The following is a 12,674-nucleotide window of genomic DNA, read 5'->3' on the forward strand; positions in this document are numbered from 1 at the left end:
GTTGCAACTTCATCAGTCAGCATCACACATTTAAAAGAGTGCATTATGTTTATGTTAATGGTTACAATAATGAGGAACATGACATGTCTGTCCATGTCTTTGTCTGTTAATTATGAGGATATCTCAAAGGCTACTTCTTCAATTTTAAAGATATGTGGTAGAAAGTTGGGCCTTGGGACAATGAATGTGAGAAAGAACCAATTATAGCAATAGCACCATCATGTGGCCGTTCTGAGGCACTTCACGTTTTGGCTCATGATTCCTGAAATGTTGAGTGGAGAGGCTGAATTATTTTTCATGGTTAAAAAAATAAAACCTATAAATATAGACCACTGTTGGGACTACATGTGGACCACAGTTTACCACATGTTTCAAGACTCCAAGAAACCTGAGCCCTGGGGGTTCACACCCAAAGTGTGAAGCTCCACCCATGGATCCAGGTTATCAAAACTAGAGACTCCCCTCTTATCTCTCTCTTTCTCCTCCAGTCACCAGGTGACTGCAGCCATCTTGCCATTGCCCCCCCCCCCCCCCACCACACACACACACACACACACACACACATACACACTCACACTTGTATATAGGTACACTTAGCTAGATTAGTATTGTGTGTTTTGCTCTTTTACCTGTTTGTTAAATAAATGCTTTTTGACATACCTGTTGTCTGTTTTAATATTGCACAAGAATGAGTTTTGCCAACCTCTGCTCTGCAAAGAACTCCAAAATCCTTCAACCTTAACTAGCTATTTATATGGTAATTTTGTTTATAGTTATTAACTTAATTTTTAATCGAAGTTCCAAATTGATAGATTAGTACACTTTGAGACTGAATTGGCTATCTTTTTCCCTGACTCCAGGGTGGTGCCCCATTATTATTAATTTCATTAATGATTTTATAATATATTAATTGATTTTAATAATTAATAATTATCTTTGATAATCATTAATCATTGCTGATAGCCAAACTTGTGGCCACGGCCCAACACCACACACATTTACACCCAGACAGAGTTTCACTACTCACATCTGATCAATTTGAATCAAAGCTGATACATATAATATTTGAATGAGACTGAAAAGTTATTATGACCATTTTCTATAATTTCAGTAAGTGTGACAGATCTGACATAAACTGCTATGACTCATAAATTCAAATTTAGATGACATGTGCACATTTCAACTTTGAACCATCCTGGTTCATTTGACCACATTTCACCAATAAGTGGCGCTACAGGAACATAATGAATTAAAATGGCCGTCACTCAATATTTATTTGTCTGATTCAGACAAACTTCTGCTCAGTTCATCTTTGTACAAATCTCTGAGCTACTATAATGCCTGTGAGTGTTTGCTAGTTGATATCCAGTTATTTCTGCTGTTATAAGTAAAATCTGAAAATATTGAGTCTTTCTTGAGTTTAAAATATCATCTGACTGTATTTAAAACAATATTTGCTGCTCAACATTTTCATATCCACAACTTTCAGGTCATTCACCTCTTCTCCAGGTATTGACAGTGATGCTGATCATCAGGATTAAATAAAGTATTACGATCATCACACGAACAGGCATCTTCCACAGGCAAGGAGAGGCTGGAAGACAAGGAAACATTCACAAACACTAATTAGTTTCTTTCATTTTAATCTTAGTGAATATTACTGTAAATCTAGTGTCTTTTCCACATACTCTGAATACATATCTTCGTCTTTGAACTCATGTTTTCACATCTTCGTTGTAAGCTCTGACGTACACCTGTTACGACTTTGTTTCATCATGTGATCATACCTGTGTTTGTGTGTGCAGGTGTAGTTGAAGGTGTCTTTTTATCTTCTGTGTGGGATCGTTCAAATCAAGGTTGTAGGTTTGTTTTTAACTTTGGTGGGACATTTTTTGTCGGACGGCCAAAACAGTTGTGTATGTGCACTTGGTCTCCATCTCTTTTCCTGCTCATATGTACACGTCACACACAGAAAGAGCCTGACTCTGCAAAATGTTTACTTTACTGAATATGCATTTGATGACCTGCCTGAAACCAAACTTGTATCATGAGGTTTTATTGATATAAATCTGAGACCAAAATTAATATTTAAAATTAACGTTTAATAGACCATCACAGTAAATGTTACAAAAATAAATGTATAACAGCCTGTAGTTGATGTGTTAATGTGTTTGAATGATCTGTTGTAAAGTTTTCTAACCTCACCTCTGCAGCTCTACTTTTATAATTCAACATTTAGATCTGGTTCATTTTACTCATTTACCTGTTCATTTTCTATTTGGGTTTATTGACTTATTTATTGCAGTCATACCTGTGTTTGCAGCTGGTGGTGATGTTGATCCTTCATCATCATCTGTGCAGAACAGAGAAAATATATATTACAGGGCAGAAAATGTATTTTACTACAGCTAACTGTTTACAGAATGTCACAAAATGATTCGGTTTTTGAAAAAGGAACGTTACTTTAATATTTGTGCTGAGTCAGCAACAGTTCAAGTTCTCACAACAAAAACCACCTGAATGTTGAGCATGTTGTGTGCTCGACTTCCTACATTGAAATTATAGTTTCACTTGAACACAGTGTTAAAACTTTCCCAGGCTCTTATATCTGTATCTGTTTGTTTAATTACTGCATTTAAAGTGTTTTCTGTTGTTTTGTTCATTTAGATCGATCACCTTTAATCAGTTTAATTTAACATTTAGATCTGTTTTATCTTACTCTCTCCCTCCTCTGTTTTCTTAGTTTTTGGTGGTGCTGGTGCAGTTGTTGTTGTTGTTGTTGTTGGTGGTGTCCTGTTTTCTTCTTTGTGAGATGGAGGAAATATATACAACAGGGCATCAAAATACATTTTACCTCAGAAAGTCATGAAATCATTCATCAGTTTTGAAACAGGAAGAAGGTGATGGCCAGTTTTGTGGTGAGTTATCAAGCAGAGCAAATGTTCTCATGACTTAAACCACTTGAATGTTGAGGATATTGTTTCTGTTTAATTTGAAGCAGCATTAAAGTTTCTCTCTTATGTGAACTGATCATATTTGTTATTGTTCAGCCTTGTGTGTCGTTATATTTCTGCATATAACTCTCTGTAACAACAGGCTAGCTGTTTCCTTCTGTTTCCAGTCTTTATGCTAAGCTAAGCTAACCGGCTGCTGGCTGTAGCTTCATGTTTAATGGACAGATATGAATGTGGTATCGATCTAAGTGGTGGTACCAGTTTTTCCTTTCATTTGTCACCCGTCTGTATTTTACATATACAGAATATACGTTGCCTGTAAAAAGTTTTCACCCCTTTTGGAATTTCTGTCTTTTCACACCCATCAACAGAAAATAATCTTATGTGTCAAAGTAGAAACAGATCTCTACAAAGTGATCTAAATTAATTACAAATATAAGTACATCATCTGTTTTATTTGTAAAATATAGATCTGGAAAGACACTTGTAACTATCACATTCAAATAAATGTAGTTGAGTAAAAAGTACAATATTCTCCTCTGAGATCTAGTGGACAGGAAGTAGAAAGTAACATCAAATGGTTCCTAAAAACTGTATTTAAGTAAATGTACTTAGTTACATTCCACCACTGGTTGATCTTCTATTCTAACTCTTAGTAAGAAAGTTAAACATGTTAATAAATTTACCAAAATGTCAGATTATTCCTTTAAATAACTTCTTCTCTGTGCTTTACCTGCCTTCATATTTTTGTGTGTGTCTTTGAGTTCTTGTGTCTCACCTCTCTCAGACTGATCACCTTTGATCACAATTAGATTTGCAGCTGGTTTTCCATCACAGTAGTACAGTCCAGAGTCACCAGGCTGCACGTCTGGTATATTCAGATACTTGTCAACAGCTGAAACATGAGGCCTGATTTGTTGTCGTTTTTCATCAATCTCTCTGGTCCATGTTGGAACATGTGACCATCCAACATCAGGACATGTCAGATTGACGTTGGACTTCTCTGCAATACTGACTATTGTTGTTCCTGTGAGCAACAAACATTAAGTTAGTAAAAACCAAGATTCATGTTTTATAACATGCCATCATAAACACATGTATTCATGATAAAGTCAGTGACACATGGAAGAGTTTTGTTCCAAAACAAGATTTTCTTTGATAAACTAACTTCTGTTTCTACACAAAGTGGAGAATTGTTACAGTCACTAAAAGTTCTCTGACTGTATTGATACCTAACTTAAAGCTGCACTAATATATTGGCTGATATCAGCTTATCAGACTGTTTGTGTCGGCCACTAATTAACAGAAACATCAGTACAGAAATATGACAGATAAATAAAGGTTTGAGGTCATTTAGAAACAGTTTCTGCACTGATGAGTTTATTTTTACGCTGCAAAGTGTCCTGTGCAGAACACACTGTGATCACACTTTGAAGTGATGCTTATTGAAAATGTTATAATCTTAAACCAGCAGTCAGGTGTCCATAGTAACAGTGAAAGAGGTTTTCCTCGCTGTAATCATTCCTCCTGTTCATACTGGATATTAAAAGATCCTTCAAATGTGCTTTCAATGGAAGTGATGGAGGCCAAAATCTACAGTGTGACCACACAGTCATTTAAAAGTCTGTGTGAAGCTTCTATTCAGCTTCATCAGTCTGAGTTAGTCATATCAAGTGGATATCTGACACATTTACAGTCTTTTTAGCATCAAATTCCCTCTTTGTGTTTCCTCGGACAGTGTTTCCTTGTTGAGCTGCAGGTGGAAGTATAGTAACAAAAAGAGGGACTTTGGCACTAAAAAGACTGTAACGTTGAAAGATATCTACTTGATTTGACTCATTTGGACGCTGAAGCTTCATATTAGCTTCAGATAAACTTTTAAATACATTTTTGCACAGAAGGAGGACTGTGGATTTTGTCCCCCATCACTTCCATTGTAAGGTCAGTATGAACAGGAGGAATGATTACAGCAAGAAAAACAGCTTTAATGTTCATTTGGGCTCCTGACTGTTGGTTATAAGTTCCTAAATGAGGTTTTAGAGAAAAGGACTTAATTCAGGTGTTTGTTTCCTGTGTGACTCTACATGAACAAGACGACCTGTTCCTTTAAAAGGAAAAGAACAATAGAAATGACGTTTTAGAGAACTTTAAAAAGATATTTTTTTCACTGACCATAAAAAGCTGTTTATTAATTTACCACAAACAAAGTAAAGCACATCACATAAAAAAATACAATAAAATGACGAACGTATAAAAATACACAGAAATATTTAAGTAACTACAGTAACAAGAAGTTAATGTTATAAATGAATTCGGCCTCTATTCTTAACAGTCGGTGTGAAATTAAAACCTGGTTTTGAGTTATGAAAGTAATAAGTAATGATGATGTTATTTCTTACAATATATTTGTTATTGATGTTAAAACCACATTTACCTTTGAAATGCATCATTTCATTAATATGTCAATGTATGTATTTAATCAAAGTTTAGAAAATGAAAAGTGAAGCACAGAGACGAGACTTTGAAACAGTAAGAAACAGGAAGCAGAACAACTTTGACAGAGTTTGATGTTACCTGATGGGATCACCGTCAGTTCCACAGCTGATTCATTATTACACAAGTATTTTCCAGAGTCTGAGACAGCAACTCTAGAGATGAACAGTGACTTATCTGCTAATGAACGGTATCGTTTGTGGGGGTCATTTAATCTTTGCTCTCTGTCACCATCAGCTATTAATATGTCAACTGTGTTTCCATTAATCTCTCTGCTCCACGTCACTTTACCCTCCACAGAGTGAGAACAACGCAGAAAGACTTGTTGTTCCTCTTCGACTATTTGATGGATTATTTCTGCAAAAGAAACACAGTTTACAAGAACTAAACATCCATTTTCAGAATGTCAACATTTCTAATATTGCAAAGAAGTGAAAAGTTGTTTTCCATCAGAGTCAGAATCACATTTAACTGTCGAGTGCAAACTGCTAATCATGAAAAACATGAAGACCTTAAAGCATTGCTGCACTTCACTTTTAGCTTCTGACTTTACATCATTCACACCATCAGCTAATGTGTGTGTGGTGGTGGGGGGGCGGCGGTCACAATGCACTGCAACCTTACATGTGGTTTTGTGTGCGTGCACATTTGTGCACCACTGTCTCTTGTCACTGTGTGAGTCTGTAGATATTTTATATCATTTTTAGATCATATAAATATATGTAGGTTAGACTATGTTTGCACCTTCATATTACTGTTCATCTCTTTTTACTATCAATATTAATGTTTGTTTATAATATGTTTATTTAAATGGTCGTAGTGTATGCTTTATATAATGTAATATATATTTATATATATATATAAATTGTATATATATTATATAATATTTTTATTTTTGATTTCCTTTTCATCTTTATTATTATTTCTATCTTTAATCTTAGCAGCTATAAGCTAATCTAGGAGGGCCTAAACTGCATTTCACTGCACATTGTATTGTTTGTTTTGTGTACGTGACCAATAAACAACTTTGAACTTGATTTATTCAAATACATGAATATGACAATGAACCTGAACGTGTTTCAACAAATCACTAAATTCTCTATAAAATACTTTATACATCAGCTAAATTCACTGTATGGAGAAACTGACCTTTACCTTCAGACTACGATATGAACAATATGTTGTTGGGCCTCAAACCATGAGGTCACACAAAGAAGGCCTACATGTAACCTGTGAGGCCTGACCACGAGGTGCTTTGTTCCTTTGTTTCCCCCGGGACAAAGGAATAGCGCCAAAAATGCTGCTTAGACAATGGGAGTCCATTGCAAACTCCATTTCCAAGGATGCTTTGCGATTTTCACACCTCAGCAGGAAACAGTCAACATACAGTCTCATTGGCGGAGACGCTCCTGCACAGCGGAGCGTCCTGATGACGCAGCCATGACATCACCGCCCCTTTAAAAACTGAACGGGCCCTGAAGCGCACGCCTTTCCCATGTCACTGAGTTAGGGGTAACTCCTGTTCCTCTGTGAGTCAGCTGACTAAAGGGGGTGCCCCACGCACGTGTTTTCCCCTCATCGAAGACTCCCCTCGCCGGACGAGACGAGACTTCGCCCGTGTTCACCTGAACACATTCCTGGATCCAAGAGAGACCGCTGCTGCAACCAGCGTCCTCAAATTCCTCGAGACGGAAGAAACGCTTCTTCACCGAGTTGACTCTGCTGTTCTCTCTGCCTCGCCGCCGAGAGCCAGCTGCCGTGTTTTTCGCTGACCGTGCGAGAACCGTCTGCATCCAAGCCCAGGACAAAGCCGGACATAACAACGGATTACACACAAACCCAGCTCGCTTTCTGAAGCGACCCAAGTAAGAGGCATAAGTCTGGGCAGAGGCAGTGTTAATTGTGTGTTCTATCAGCATCAGTTGCTGTTGTTTAGCATTTAGCTCTTAACTTTATTGCTATTGTTTTGTTGTGCTGTTGACGGACCGCCGAGTCCATTTTTCTCTGTTTACTCTTAGGAGTATTTTAAGTTTGCTGCCTGTTTAGTTGTGTTCACCACGCTAGACTGTTTTGTGTTTGTCCCGCTCGGGACTACCGCTGTGTTTGTGCCATCGTGAGTCAGAAAGTAAGTTGCTTTGTCGATCAGAAACCAGACAACGTGCGTTACAGACTGCCGTCCATACACACGCTGTCTGTGGACAAAGCTGGTGCTCTTCCTCTCACGATCGCTTTCTCTCCTTCTCTCTCTCTTCTGACTAACACATACATAACACACACACATACACGCACCGACATCTTTTGCACATCTGATGGTCAGATAACGTCGGACAAAGCATCGCTTTGTCTTTCCTTATCCGCCATCAGACACGTGTGTTTTTCACAGAAGGGTGAGTGCGAGACGCCGTCCACCAGGCGGCGCCGTCTTGCTTCTGTCTAACCAAGACACCGCCACATTTCTGCCATCCTGTTCTCACGCGACGTGACTTCCTCCCATAGTCACGTCCGCGTCGCAGACCGACGACGTCATCACGTCAGGCACCGTCGCCATCTTGTCACACACACACACACACGCACGCTCACACATACACACACACGCCTTCTCCTGCATGTGTCCAACCCTGTACATAGCTGTTTGTGTTTTGTTTGGTAGGATTAGATTTTAGGATAGTTGTTTATTGAATGAAGCATTTGTTAACTTTGTTAATTTTGCTAAGTTTAATAAACACTGTTATATCTTTAAAGAGAAGTTCTTCTGTCATTATTGTGTGTAATATTGTGAAAAGTGGCTGATTGAAGGAGTCAGAGCTCGAATTCACCCTTCTTTGTTCACCCTTGAATGTTGATATCTCTCAGATATTAACATTCTAGGTGAACTCCCATTTATGAGACTACCTTGTTTGGTTATTGGTCCCGGTTTCCGGGTGGTGCCCTGTATTTGTTAATTCATATTAATAATTCTATTAATTGTCATAATTAGTTAATTATCCTTGATAATTGATAATTATTGCAAATAATCAACTGTGTTCCTCATAGGTCCAACAGTTGGTGCCCGAATTATTGATTAAGGTTAACAATATCTTATTTTCATAATTCATAATTATCTATGATAATTATGAATTATTGCTAATAACCAAACGCACTACTGCCCGTCCCAACAATGTAAAATACTGGAAACAATGGACAACATACTTTATATGTAAACATACAAAAAAGAAAGATTCATAGCAGATGAAGTGACCACCCAAGTCACGTGATTAAATAGTGCAAAACTAAAAAACACAATAAAACCATGAAATGCTGACCTGGTGCTTACAGGTTACCCTGCCTGTCTAAACGAGTTTGTCTTTAACTGCTTTTTAAATGAATCCACAGAGTCAGCAGACTGTGAGGGAGCAGGCAGAGCGTTACATAGTTTAGATGCTACGACTTCAAAAACTCGATCACCTCGAGTCTTAAGGCGTTTGTGTGAGACAGACAGCAAGCCTGACTGTGCAAAGCTCTGTAAGTAAGAATGAGAATCTTAAACGGGATCCTAAATGTGACAGAGGCAACCTTTACTGGAACAACAACCAGAACCTCCATCTCATCAGCACTGAGCTGTAACAACTTTTCTGCCGTCCAGTCTCTAATAGCGTTAAGACAGTCGAGGAGCCTGGGAGTGTAGATACAGGCCTCTAGTTCTCTGGCAAAGCAGGAACTAAGTTAGATTTCTTTAATATGGGCTGGATAGTAGCAGCTTAAAATAGGAAGGGAAACATCCCGAGGACAAGGAAGAATTAACAATAGCTTAATTAATTAGTTAATTAATTATCAATACTTCCTATAAGATGTATCATGCTGCACTCTTTTAGCCTGAAAACACCAGTAAAAATAAAGAGTTGCACCACATTTATCACTCACTCTATGACATGAACAAACATGAACATTATTATTAAAGCTGATGAAAAAGAGTAAAGTTCTTACCTGCTGACACATTACAACCCAGAACTAAAGCTAACAGGCAGCTGCAGATGTTCATCCTCATCCTCCAACAGACTGAACCACAATGAACAGAGACAGTTTCTATCTGAGAGAAGAACAGGAACTCAGTGTATACGTGTGTTCCTCTGACTTTTAAAGGCTGCACTCTCACCTCTCAAATATCTTTCTTTTTCTTTCTTTCTCTTTCTTTGTGGTTAATGAACACTGATGAGGAAACTCTAGTGTGAACAGTGTGATCATGTTTCACACGGACAGTTCCAGGACATGAAAGTAACTCAAATGACTTTATTACATATTAGTTATTATTGTTTTTAAACTGAGACTGAGAGACTTTAAAGTTTTATTCGCTGTTTTTTTTTTAGTTTTTAGTTTTAATGTGTGTGTGTGTATGTGTGTTTGTGTGTGTGTGTGTGTGTGTGTGTATGTGGTGGTTGTTTTGTGTGAATGAACTGTCTTCTTGTGATCTTGTATGTATGTAATTTGTTCTCAGGTCTCTTGCTGAAGAGATTTTGGTCTCAATGTGATTTCCTGAACAGATAAAGATGAACTAATAACAAATTTTAAAACATTTTTAATTAATTTGTTTTCAGATTCATTATTTTTAATTTTAGGAAAGTGATGATTTGATTTGTACACAAAGACATTCACATATTATAAAAACACACTTTTACCTACATACAGTATGTTACAACACTGTCTCATAAATTACCTTCATGTACGACTAAATAACAGCAAATATAAAATTGAAATGATGAATCTATGTCCAATATTTACTCTCTTTTAGCTTTGGTTATTTCTACTTGAACTCCTGAGAACAATATCTGGCTCTTTATCTCATCACCATTGAAAGACTAACGAGCAGGTCAAAGAAACTCAAACTAATCAACTTAAAATCATCGACAGACAGGTGATCTGTGGGAAATGCAGTTAGAAACAGTGACCGATGTTTAGCAAAAAAAAAACAAAAATAGATCACATTTTTAAAAAGAAATTCAACAACTAAAGAAAAGAAACTGAACGAGAGCTGCCAAAGAAAGAAGAAACCAAACCACCACATTTTGGGTGAACATAGTTCGAGACTATATTTAGGCTTTGAGGTCTAACCACACACAGACACTAAGGTCACACTCTCATGATGCTGAACCGTGGGAAAGACATTCAACTGTGTAGTGTTGGCTGGAAACAGGTTTGTCATTCTTATAAAATAGCTGAAAGACGCTGAAAGTGTCAGATCAAAACAGTAAAACAGATGATGTTTTCACTTACCGTGTTTTCTCTAATAGTGGCCGGGGCCTTTATTTACCTCAACTGCAGAGGGTACCAGGCCTTTATTGGAAGCAGGCTTATATTAGAGAGAGGCCTTTATTCCTAATTCCCTCTGTTTGATAAGTATATTTGCTCATATTGTAGTACGAAGCCTCCCTGTTTTCTGATCTGCTTCCATTTGCTCTGTTAAAATTTTGTTACTGCATTATGCTATTAATAAAATTAAAAGCCTTCATTTCCCGACTTTTATTGTGAAACATTACACAAACATTTCAATAAAACTTGTGTGAAGTATGACCAGTCAAGTACGGGAGGGGAAATATGGCCAGTGTCAGTTAAAAACTAAACAAATCTGAGGTAACGTTACGCTGGATATAAACATTAATAGCCAGTTAACAGCACAGTCAAATATCAAATATCAATCATCTGTCTCTCTAACGTTAGCTCCAAGCTAACTTTCTTCTTCCCACCTCCAGTTAGCCGTGCTCTCCTCTTGTCAGCTAACAGCAGCTCACGCTTCTGTCTTTTCCAGTATCTGATTCTTATCGGGTCAGTGTCAAAATGTCTCGCAGCTTTCGCTCCTCAATTTTCCTCCACAAACTTCCATCTGGTAGGTGCCATGTTCGCTCTCTACAGTGTTGTACATGGATGTATAAAGAGAACTCTTTATACATCCATGGTGTTGTAGCATTGGTGTTATGGAAAATCTAGTCACTGACTCTTGCACAGGTCCTATATAGTACTTTAATTATAGCTACTGCCATCTTGTGGCACTTGTACATTACTACAAACCACAGTCACATTATAACAGGCACCAAGAGGAGGGGGGCAGACATTTCTTTTCATTTGATAACGTTAAAGTAAAGTTAGGCTTTGCTGTCGGTTTCCCAACTCATTTTAAAAAAAGACGAGAGAAAAAAAGGGAGAGGGGGCTAGAGAGTGAATGAAGAGATGGAGCTGGTAAGAAAGCAGTGAATCAGATCAATAACAAAAATATCTAATTGTTTCACAGCGGTTACTTTCTAGAGCACAAATAAACACACCCATACCCCCCCCCCCCCCGCACACCACCATACAACCCTGCAGCGGTTTGGCCTGAATATGGCCATTTCAACAATCATTGCTTCGCACCGGCTGTCAGCGGCAGCAAAACACTTAACTCTGATCCAGGAAACAAGGTGGTACAATAGAGTTAAAAGGAATATTACACATAGAACATGAAGCAGAAATGACTTCTACATAAGTTTATTAATAATTGGTGCACAAAAATAGAAACAGGGGAGGATGTGGAAGTCATAGTCATTGGTGTGTAGTGCAGAGTTGGGTGGAGAGTATGTGTGAAGTTTGACATCATGCAAAGGAAATACAAACAATGATCAAAGCTGCAAGCAGCGTTGAACGGGCCCTTGTACCACTGCACACGTCGGGCTGTGGTGCAATCGAAGGACTTCTGTCACGGGCATGTAGATGTCTACAGATCCGGGCTGTTTTCAGACAGTGCAAGAAGGAGATAAACATCATTTCCTTTGTCCACTATTTTGCCTGCTGCTGGGGCTGCTTCGATGCAATTTCGTAGGGGGCGCTATTCAGCCAGTTTACATCACTGATGGAATATTGTCATGTAGACGTGTTCAGGCCGGGAGAAGTTTGGTACAGACTGGGGCATTTACAATAAAGTTATAGCAACTTCCTCTGTCATGGTGAAACATTAAATCTCAACAGTGTGAGAATTTTCTGAAAGGTGAGACATGTCTGTCTTGTTCACACCTGTGTCATCAATATTATGCAAGTTTTGGGCCCATTCACTTGAATTTCAATTAGTAAATTGAAAACTCTAGAAAAGTAAAGACTTTTGACTCACATGACCTGGTTAAAGTTTGATTGAAATGTGTACTGTCAGGCGTGTAGAGACAATAAGTAACTGCAGCTGGACACAGAAAAATACTCATATATTTAAATGGAGAGTGTGAGCAAACCGCT

The 12,674-nt window shown here is 37.9% G+C and overlaps 1 long non-coding RNA gene across 1 annotated transcript; it reads right to left on the minus strand.

The window, feature by feature from the left end:
* Positions 1-3,666: 3,666 nt before the first annotated feature.
* On the minus strand, positions 3,667-9,555 carry LOC137198165 (uncharacterized). The gene is made up of 3 exons (XR_010931599.1): positions 9,411-9,555; positions 5,529-5,804; positions 3,667-3,981 (listed from the first exon to the last, which is right to left on the minus strand). It is a non-coding gene; the product is annotated as an uncharacterized lncRNA (long non-coding RNA).
* Positions 9,556-12,674: the final 3,119 nt, after the last annotated feature.

Source organism: Thunnus thynnus, chromosome 15 (genome assembly GCF_963924715.1).
Source record: "Thunnus thynnus chromosome 15, fThuThy2.1, whole genome shotgun sequence".
Classification (NCBI taxonomy): Eukaryota; Metazoa; Chordata; class Actinopteri; order Scombriformes; family Scombridae; genus Thunnus; species Thunnus thynnus.